This window comes from Thunnus thynnus, chromosome 7, assembly GCF_963924715.1.
Source record: "Thunnus thynnus chromosome 7, fThuThy2.1, whole genome shotgun sequence".
NCBI lineage: Eukaryota > Metazoa > Chordata > Actinopteri > Scombriformes > Scombridae > Thunnus > Thunnus thynnus.
This window is the reverse complement of record NC_089523.1, coordinates 2,367,963-2,378,467: the sequence shown is the minus strand read 5'-3', so window position 1 is coordinate 2,378,467 and position 10,505 is coordinate 2,367,963. Positions and strand designations below refer to the sequence as shown.

Here is a 10,505-nt window from a genome sequence, read left to right as displayed (position 1 = left end):
AGTATCAGCACATTACGCTCTCTGCGTTACGTGGCGGATAAAACGAGGTTAGACCTTGTCTGCAAGACTGTAAAGACTTTGAGGATGAATTCCTGTGCATACTTATCTCGCTCTTATGTCATTAGTGCTCTGCTCGGCCTATTCATTCACTCATCTGCCTACAAGCTGGACTGTCATCATCTCTGCACACTGTCCACTGTCTTCAGCCTGGGCAGGATGTCAGGGGGAAAGCTTTTTGTCAGAGGGAAGTGAACGTTTCTGGCTTATCTCTGGGGGACAGCGCCGTTACAGAGCGCCACATGCCACAAACCTGTGACCTCCAACCCCGTCCCCTCCCCTCCACCCCACCTCCTTCTTGCTGTGCACCCATTAAAGCAGAGTTAATTAAACCACAACTCATTGCCTCAGCAGGAGGGGAGGGGTGGAGAAGAAAGGAGGGAGGGAGGGGGGTGTACAATTATACATTGGCATTTACCTACCATTTTCAACATATAGCACTCGGCTGGCAGTCACTTCTCAGTGCACATGCCTCACTCGTGCCCCCGCGTCGCTCCAGTTCAGCGCTCAGAGATGGCAGACTGGGAGCCAGTGAGGCTTGCTTTTAACTCTTATGAAAAATCTGCACAGGGATGAAGTGAAAGTGGGTCTCCTGAGCCAGTGACAAGCAGCAACAAGGGGAGCCGTTTTGCTTTCGAGCAACAATATGTGAAGGGACACACTCCGTCCATCTGCCTGTCTATCCATACAAGGTCATCAGGTGGGAGGGTGACGACGCTGTAGCAGCGCCACGCCGAGCCGACTATTGCGGCACTCTTGCCCCCTCGCCAGTCGTCAGATATGCAAGCCCGCCTTTACCTGCTGCGATTCCATTACCCCGGCTGCCTGTTCCGGCACTCGAATGTTTCTGTAGCATATTAAACAGATTAATAGAACAATGCTCCAGGGAGAGAGCAGCCTGTCAATCTCAGCTAAAAACACAAAAGCAGAAAATTAAAAAGGCCCATGGCTGAACTCCAGCACTGATAAAAAAAAAAAAAAAAAAAAAAAGTGCTGGAATCTTGCGTGGCGGAGAGAGAAGGGGAGAAAAAATAAAAAAACACCACAGATGGTAAATATTTATTCTGCTATCCTGCTTACAGAACACACACACACACACACACACACACACACGAAGTCACACACAAATAGATAGGCCACAGTGGAAGCTGGAATGACAATGGGGAAAATTAGCTCTGAAATTATCAAAGAATGTAGAGGAAAACATAGAATGCTTTGTTCCTTTTGTGTGACTATCTCTATATTGGGGATCAGCTATAAGAACTCCAATCTAGAAAACACGCTACTGCTCTCCGAGGACGCTGTGTTTCATGCCAGATGGACTTTTCTTTGTTTATCAGCGAATTCCACTATTGACTCGATGTAAAGTCTAAAGCGAATCCAGAGCGTTCCCACAGTACCGCCGACGCCTTCGCTGCCCGTCTGGGGAGAAATATCTGAGGCGTGCATCTATAGGGCCGCAGCAGGAGGCGTAGAAAGGGAAGTATCCTCCAGTGACGTCCGCTCTCATCCTGGGAGACTCCGAAAGGAAAATTCAATCTGGTCTTCTGCTTGCAGAGATATTGGGAGATTGAGTGAGGTCTGCAGACGGTGGTGAGGGGCTCCGTTCGGTCTTTACAGTCACGCTCATGTTGCTTGATGGTAAATAAAGGATGAGACGAGGCCTGCATCACAACAGGCGGGGGGGGGGGGGGGGGGACACGGCAGGTTCAGTACAGGACATAATGTAAAATGTACCAGAATAAAACAGGCCTTGTAACCAAGCAGACATGAGGGTTGTATCTGATACCAATAAACTGATATGTAGCCCTCACCGGTGTTTCTTATTTTACTTTTCCTTATTCTCCACCTAGTTTTTGAGTTTTATTGAGGAAATTTCAATTTCAAAGCATTTTATTGTTATGATAGTGTATTAATCTGACAGCAGGTGTGATTTAAACTAGATCTAGAAGGAAAGATTACTCTCACTGCTGAATAATCTGTCGATTATTTTTTTGACAGAACAAAAGTTGTACTTGCAAGCTATTTCCAGAGCTTTCAACCACATCTCATGGTCCAAGGTCAAGAATGAACTCATACTCAGATTTTTACATTATTCAAGTCATCATTAAGTCTTACAAATACAATAAATAAACTGCAAACAAGGGCTGTAGCTAAATGTTGTTGTCTTTATCACTCAATCTGTTTGACAAAATAAGCTTGACTCATGAACTACTTGCTAATCAATTAGCAAGATTTCTTTTCTTAAACTATACAATTTCCAAGGTAATCTCAGTTTTTTTTACATTACAAAATTTACATTGACCATATAAAATGTCATAAAATAGTGAAAAATGCCTATCACAATTTTCAATAGCCCAAAGTGACATCTTGAAATTGTGGGTTTTGTTCAACCAGCTGCTGAAAACTTGACTGTATTCAGTTTACAATGAAATAAAACACATTAAAAGAGCAAAAACTCACATTTACGAAGCCCAAACTTGTTTTTTTCATATTGTTTTTCTTGATGAAATGTAAATGAAAAATCTATTAGATTGTTGTCCGTTGTTCTACTGATCGACTAATTGTGTCAGCACCAACAGCACAATAACACTGTAGGTGTTCATTCATCAGCCTGCATCAAAGCATGTCCTCTGTACTGTTTTTTGGAGAATTTGGGAGAATAATGCAACTTGGTGGGACTTTACATCCCACAATTAAAAAACTAGCACTTTGTGGATATTTCATATGAGATTCCATTTTTCTTTTTAGACTCGGTATATTTGAACTTTTTAAAAAGATTTCAGGGTAACAAATATGGTAAATAAATTGACAATGCTTTGTTTTTTTGTTTTGTTTTGTTTTGCTGGGGATAATATTTGATTGAGCCTTTTATTTAAATTGCAGTAAGTGGTTAAAAGAAGGGAGGGAAAGACAAAAGTGGTGAAAATGTTAACAGCAACCTATGCACTCCCTGCAATGGAAAAGCACATACACATATTCTAAATGATCATGTGATATATTGCAGTTATGTAGGCAATCACTTTCACATTTGCATTCATGTATACAGTACATATATACACATAAACAACCAAATATATGTACTCAGACACTACAGACACATACACACATAAAAGACTGAAACACAACTTCACCTTCTCCTCCTTGAAACAGCATCGGACTGATAAAAACCAAGAAACAACACTAATGCATTCATGCAGTGCCCACAAGAAACATTTACATCTCCATGGCTATAAATAAAAGTTATAGACAATATACTGTAATCTGGTATTTGTTCAGATGGCTGAATTAATAAAGTAAGCAAAATCCAAATCATTACAAAACTTAAAGACCTTAGTTTTATGTCTGGTATAAATTCCTTTGAGGGTTCAGGGGGACTTGGACTCATAAATTCCTGGCTATGGCCCAGTGTGTGAATAGAATACAGTGTAAATATTCAAATAGTGTGACGTAAAAATGGAGTTTATCTCTGTACAGTATCATTTCAAAACTGAGTTTCTGAATTCTCTGAATTGAATTGTCAGTTTTCTGTTATTTCTGATCTCTACCATCTTTTGTGCATCAGATAGATGCATGCTGGGAACACAGTGGTTAGTGACCTAATGTGGCATGTCTCTGAGAAGTGCTCCCACATTTCAAAACTATGTAGATCAACTTGCTCCATTTATTATTCTTTTCCTAACTGGCAGAAAGGGGCCTTCTAATCTTTATCTCCCTAACAATGAGAGAATAAAGAGTTAACACTATCAGTCAGCCAAACTCAGGTTGCTGTGCCCAGTGTTTCTGCACTGAAACACCGCAAATCATCTTTAATAGTCGTCATCTTGATGGTTCATTACGTTAAGCTATCTCTGCTAGCATCCTCTAATCCAATGGCTCTCCTATGGCCTGAGGGGCTATGAGCTGCGAGAGGGAGGGGGCTGCGTTCGTTGGTGTATGTGTGTGTGTTGGATGAGGAGGGGGACTTGTGCTCATTGTATTATTAGCAGGTTAATTGCCCTGGTGCAAAAGAGTGGCTGGACAGCAATAGGATGCCATTTTAGTTTAATTGTTAGCCGTCCTGTACTGTAAGCCCCAAGTTCTGCATCGGCAGCCCCACGGGTGCACGCGGACACACCACCAGAGGCTGGCAGCTGGCTATGTGATGTGAGGCACATCATCATGGGATGGTGTCAGACAGAGGAGCTGGCACACAGCGACACCTAATGGGGGGAGAGGAGGACAGCATGTCAGTCAGGACCTGCAGCCAGCAGCGTCTGCTCTGCAGGGTGTTAGATCCACTCTGTATACATTCTTTTACAATATAAATATGTGTTGCATTAAACTTCATTTTTTTCTTAAGATTTCATGAAATATTACTGATTATGTAAGATTACCATTATGCTTTATACTATATACATACTATATACATTGTTCTATACATTCTACTATATAGTATATTGGACGGAACAGAAAAGAAAAATACTGAGTGATTTCTCACAGTCACGCAAGGATACAATAAAGTTGCCATGGTAACATTGTTCCTGCTCTGGTGTATCAAATCTTGCATCTGTTGAGTGTTTTATAGTGTGATAATTAAAAATATTGTTAACAGCAGTTAAGCAGCTGCTGCTCAGCAGTGTAAAAATGACTCACATTCGGATTATAATTACTGATGCATTAACATGTAAGCAGCATTTTAGTGTCACCGGTCAAGGTGAAGCTAATTTGATCTCCTTTATCTACTATTAGGTTGTTTATTCAAGCATCATATTTTATAAAGTGATCACATTTTGTTTGTTAAATGAAATTAACATATACAGTATATACAATATACAGTATATTGCAGTGTTTCTCTCTGAAATGTCGAGGAGTAGAAAAGTAGCACAGAAGGAAATAAGTAAGTAGTTCAAAACTGAACTTAAGTAGAGTGCTTGAGTAAATATACATACTTTGTACCACTGTTCATTTGATTTCACATTTGTGCAATAAACAAACTTATGAGATATTTTGACTATTTAAGACTATCCTAAAGACATGACTTAAGTAAATTTGTGGAACTCATTTTTGTTGATTTCTTTCTCTCTTTGTCATTTTAAGGTATAGATCATTATTTATCATTATATCTATATCTTCTAACTGAAACACACCTGTGTACATACTTGTCCTGGTGTTATCCCAGTTCTGATGTGCAACATGATGAGCAAATTAATTGTAGGGTCACAAAATGAGCAGCAGCCAGCAGGTACAGTTAGCGATACCTAAACAGTGTCCCAGTATAGATCTGGCCTTCAGACTCCAGGTGTTTCAAGCACCGTGAGCAGTAAGTTTATTTAACAATGAAATGTGCACACTGGATGTCAGTGTGAAAGACTTTTAAAAATAGACTGCACATCTGAAAATTCTTCCTTCTCTGCAGGACCCCTCCATATACAGCACATACAGTAGATGTCCTATACTGCCAGTGTAGTTGACTGTGTAGGTTATTCAGGACAGCCAGTCTCAGTTGTAGATTTGTGGCTGAGTCGTGTCATAATTCCTATAGTACAGGCCAAACCCAAGCTCTACTTGTGTTTAAAACACACACTCTATTTTGACTGGCTCTGCATTTTTACACATTTTACTGGAGCATCTTTTGTCATCAGTTTCCTCAGCTTCCTTCTCCTTTGGATGCACTGGATTAAATGACAAGTTTAATGTCATATTTTAAATTAAACTTTTACCCTACACATCACTGGTTCACTTTACCATGTGTATTTTGTGTATTTCAAGCTGGAGACACATAAAGACTAGTGATTTTCGAGTACACACAGACTCCCTACTTATCTGCACAGTCAGCAAGTTTTATCATATAGTGAGAGTATTGAGATTTCTAACCACATGCGCAGCAACATGAAAAAGTTACTTATAAAAGGAGTTATCACTGTCAGTTACAAGGGGACTTCAAAAGTGTTGCTCAGCAGCAAAAGATTGGTTGGAAATACAAAATGTATTATATACATTGAACAGGTTATTGGTCACCAAGGGTGTCATTTTAGGTTCAAAACTATGTAAATGCTATTCATTTATATGAATTTTTATTAATCTAACAAATAACACTATAACAAAAATCAGTTCATTGATAGACAGCTTGAACTGAGCTTACACAAATCACAAATTAAAATAATTTCTCTCAGGAACACTATCCTTCTCTGCTTGAACTTTAATTGATGTTTAATTTAAGCATCTTTTTTATTAAAAGAAGAAAATTACACGCCACCTACATATGTAATATTATTTTTCCTAAAAACATGCAGAGGAGAGTGCCTAGTCTTCTGAGTCCTGAGTAGGTTCTGCAGAGCTTCCTGTCAGGCTGCATACAACCCAAACAGGCTCCACCAATCAGGATCAGGCAAGCCTGTTATGGCCTCTGGGAAGCAAACCCCAGGGCAACAAAGACCCACGCACTCACCACTGCTCAGGAAGCTTAAAGTCCCCCTCCACTCAAAAATGCGTTTTGTTTTCAGTTTGAGCTTCACTGTGCAGGATGATGTATGATGTATGTGGGAAAGTTTCCCAGTACTCACTTCAAATCAGAGTTTAAGACGTGTACATATGAGCATGATTTGTGACATTGCATTTTTGTTTGTTTCCATTTTTGTGGGAGAAACATATGACACACAAATTATTATTCCAAGCAGAGTATATTTACATGTCTTAAAATGTCTGGAGGGGATTTTTAATATTTCTGTCAACACACAATTGAAAGTGAAACTGTCTTGAAAAATCATATCCATGTACTTTTCTTATATAAATGTGTATATTCTGACTCATGAAAACAGTTGAATTTACTCGCTATGGAGTGTAATTTTCTGCCTACATTCATCCCCCCCACTCCCTTGCGCGCGTGCACACACACACACACACACACACACACACACACACACAAACACACACACACACAGCTGAAATGAAATCTCCACCTTGCATTCAGACAATCCGCCGCTATCTTTGGGAGTCTTGCCTTGACCTTGTGTCCTTTTCCTACAGCAGCATCACCTGCTTTGTGCACTCGTCTGAGTCTGACACCTTTCCCAGCTCCTCTCTCTCATTCACACACACACACACACACACCTGATCTTCCCCCACCTCCACCCTCCCCCTCTTTTATTTTTCACCCGCGTCCCTCGTTCACATTCCTCTCCCGGGGGCTGCCGGCCCCGCGGATCATCTCCCAGGCTCCAGGTGCCCAGGCCGGGCCCTGTCTGTTTTCATTCCCCTCCTGGAGGACAAGTAATTTGGGGGAGAGAGAGGGGAGAGCAGATGACCACTGGCTCCTGACCTTTTCTCCCTCAATTTAACTCCTCGCCGCCGCGCCCGCCGAATGTGGCAATCAGGCTAGGCAGAAGTGACACCCTCATCTGAGCGTGGCCAAGCCCCGCACACAATCACGGTGTCACTTTCCATCTATATGCGGGGGCCGCGGGCAAGTGGTAGTGCTGGAATAGGGGACGGTGTAGGTGAGGGAGGAGGGGTTCAGGTCCAAGCTCCTGTTTGCATACTTGGTTTCCCAGTGCCGCCAGTCATGCTAGTAACCTAGCAAAAATATTTAGGTGGTCTTTTTTATCACGCTGTCACCAGTTGTACTTAATCCATATTTATTTAAAGGCAGATTTACAGAGTTTTGATGCTGTTAACTCTAAAGCAAAATGGAACTTTAGCTTCTCTTCCATCTCCACCAGAAGAGGATTCCTTCCCTTCGCTCTCCAGCATTTGATTACAGCGTCCACCACCATCTTTTCCACATGGTGGGTGAACCAATTACATAAGCCAAGAGAGGGAAAATCAAGAGATATTATTTTCACGGACCTGCTCAATATGAGGCGGCTTCATGACTGTTAGCGTTGTGCGATTGGGCCAGCGTAAGCCAGTGTGAAATACAATGAAACACAGAAAGCCGAGGAACATGTGTTGGAACATGAGTTGCCATGTAATAGACTGACTAGGAAGGAGGTGAGACGGGAGGAACATGGGAGACAGGCTCGGTTTGGTAAGTTAGCGGAACAGCCACAGTGTCTGAGCGTCTGCAGAGACGGCGAGCCGCAGCAGGCCCAGCAGCCTGCTGGAACAAAGCATGGCGGGCTCCAGACAAAGTAGGAGAGGGCTGTGGATTATAGCTCGTTGATAGTGTTTCTCTCTTACATTTCCATGCTATTAGGCTTTCCACTTCCTCTTTTTAAAGCAATTTTTCAGACAGCATTACCCAGGGAAAATAAAATGAGGGGAAACTAGCATGAACAACACTCAACAAAAAGTTTGGAGAATGAAAAAGCAACAAGACTCTACTGAAAGTGATGCTCATTAGATATAAAGCATCAAAGTTACAATCTGTTACAGTACAGTTCTGCACTTAGGTGCAATTTTGAGGTACTTGAGTATTTCCACGTGATGCCACTTTACACCTCTCTACATTTTCAGGGGAAACCTCTGGCAAATGTTTTGCTCCACTACATTTATCTGACTATTACACTGACTTATTATAAAAAATGATTAGTTTATAAAACATCACAGCTCAAACTACTCAACAGTATAAAAATGAAAGAATTGTTAAAATTAGCCACTGTCTACAATGGCAGAATGCTGCCCACATAATAATACATCTGTAATAATAAAAATAATACAGAAGTACAGTATACTTTCTTTTTGATACGGGCAACACACACCAGCTGTGTATGATGTCTCATAACATTGTTTTCTATGTCAGTGGTGTGTTGCAAGTAAAGTTTTCCTTTGGCTCATAATCTGTACTTCATTTTAAAGATAGTGTTTCCAAAAACCAGATACACATGGCTGACTAGTGTTCATCAGTCCTGAGTTTACATATCCGCACAGAGAGAGACAGAGCTAGAAAATCCAAATGATGATCTGCCTCTGAGGGGGACATTATCATCTGAAAGGATCCAGGTATTGTGCAGCTCGCCCCCTCTGTGCTGAAAATGAAATTGTCTGATGTGCAAGATTTACCTTTGTGGCATTGAGGCCCCTGGACGGTCGCTGAGGGTCGCGAGTGCCACGTGTCATCCGCTGGCACCACCAGGGTGCCTCCAATTTACACACCGAGCCGCTCTGCATTTCAAAGGAGCCCCAGCACCGGCCTCCTGTTAGCGATCGCTATCAGGGCACCGCCGAGGGAAGATTAGGGCCAGCTTGAAAAACTGCTAACCACCATCCCCTCCTCCACAACCGCCCACCCTCCCCCTCACCCCACCCTCCCACAACACATTTACATTTTCATTTTCATATTAGATTTTCCTCCTCTGCTCGACCTCGCCTGTCACCACTCTCTCTCTCTTCCCTTTCAACCCTAGAGTGCGGCTCGGACCGCATATTTTTGTCCAAAGTAGTAACAGAGCCTGACAGGTATTCTGTTTCTTATGTCCAAACCGGACCTGAGCCCAACTCAGTTAATATAAGCTGAAGCACTGAGTTTGTGTTACCCTGTCATGCAATTGTTGTTACCATGGTTACAGCTCGCCTGTTTACCCTGATTACACGTGTGGGCACCTTGTTAATGACAAAAGGTCAAAAGGTATTGTTTTGTAGGCTATAGGTAGATTGTTTTAACACACACACACATTACACAATGCCATCAGCAGTAATAAATATAATAAAATTTGAGTCATACCATTGACGATTGTCAAATCTTCATCTTCATGAACTTTGGAATCAACTGTACCTGTTGTTAACTGAACTTTTTACATAATCCAACCATTGTGGTTTATTTGGAGTTGTTGTGGAGGAAGAGGATAGCAGTCACCATGGATGGCCTCGGCGCTGCTCTCCTCTGGTCGATGGTTCTTCCAGCAACGCTAAAGTTCCGCTCACCGCTGCTGCTGCTAGCTGGAATGGCCAGAATGCACCGAACAAGTACACCTAGCTTTGGGTAAGTGAGATGATGTTCTTGCCACCAGCCCAAAAGATCCATATCGTTGTGCATGAGGTGATTCTGTTTTGAATGCAGTTCTATTTCATCAAGGATATTATCCACAGGCAGACTTTCCCATTCTTCGAAGTCCCCTACAACTTTGCAGGTCCATCACCTGTGGTTGCCGCTTGGAGGTTTATGCTGCTGAACTGTCTTTGAACCATCTGGTGTAGCTTGCGTCTCTCAGAACTAGTTCTGCCTTCTGAGCTGACTGTCTTTTGGCTAAAGAAAAGTTGCAATTTTGTGTTGGTCTGGGGATGGACTATGTGCCTTAGACTAAGGAGCTCCAACTACTACAGACCTATAACAAATATTTGATTATTGCATAATGCTCATTTTGTCAAAACGGCTTGTCTGACACCTGCATTACCCTTCCGTAGTAGAATTATCTAAAGATATAACATAAAAATGCCCCAGATTTGGTTGTGAGGAGACCTCTCCTTACCATACATAATCACATCAAGGAAACTGCAATGGCTTCATCTATTTACCAGACAAATTCTGG

At 41.9% G+C, this 10,505-nt stretch overlaps 1 long non-coding RNA gene across 1 annotated transcript; it reads right to left on the bottom strand.

Annotated features, from left to right (window-relative positions):
• Positions 1-2,909: 2,909 nt before the first annotated feature.
• Positions 2,910-9,204, bottom strand: LOC137186689 (uncharacterized). The gene is made up of 2 exons (XR_010929071.1): positions 9,040-9,204; positions 2,910-4,259 (listed from the first exon to the last, which is right to left on the bottom strand). It is a non-coding gene; the product is annotated as an uncharacterized lncRNA (long non-coding RNA).
• Positions 9,205-10,505: the final 1,301 nt, after the last annotated feature.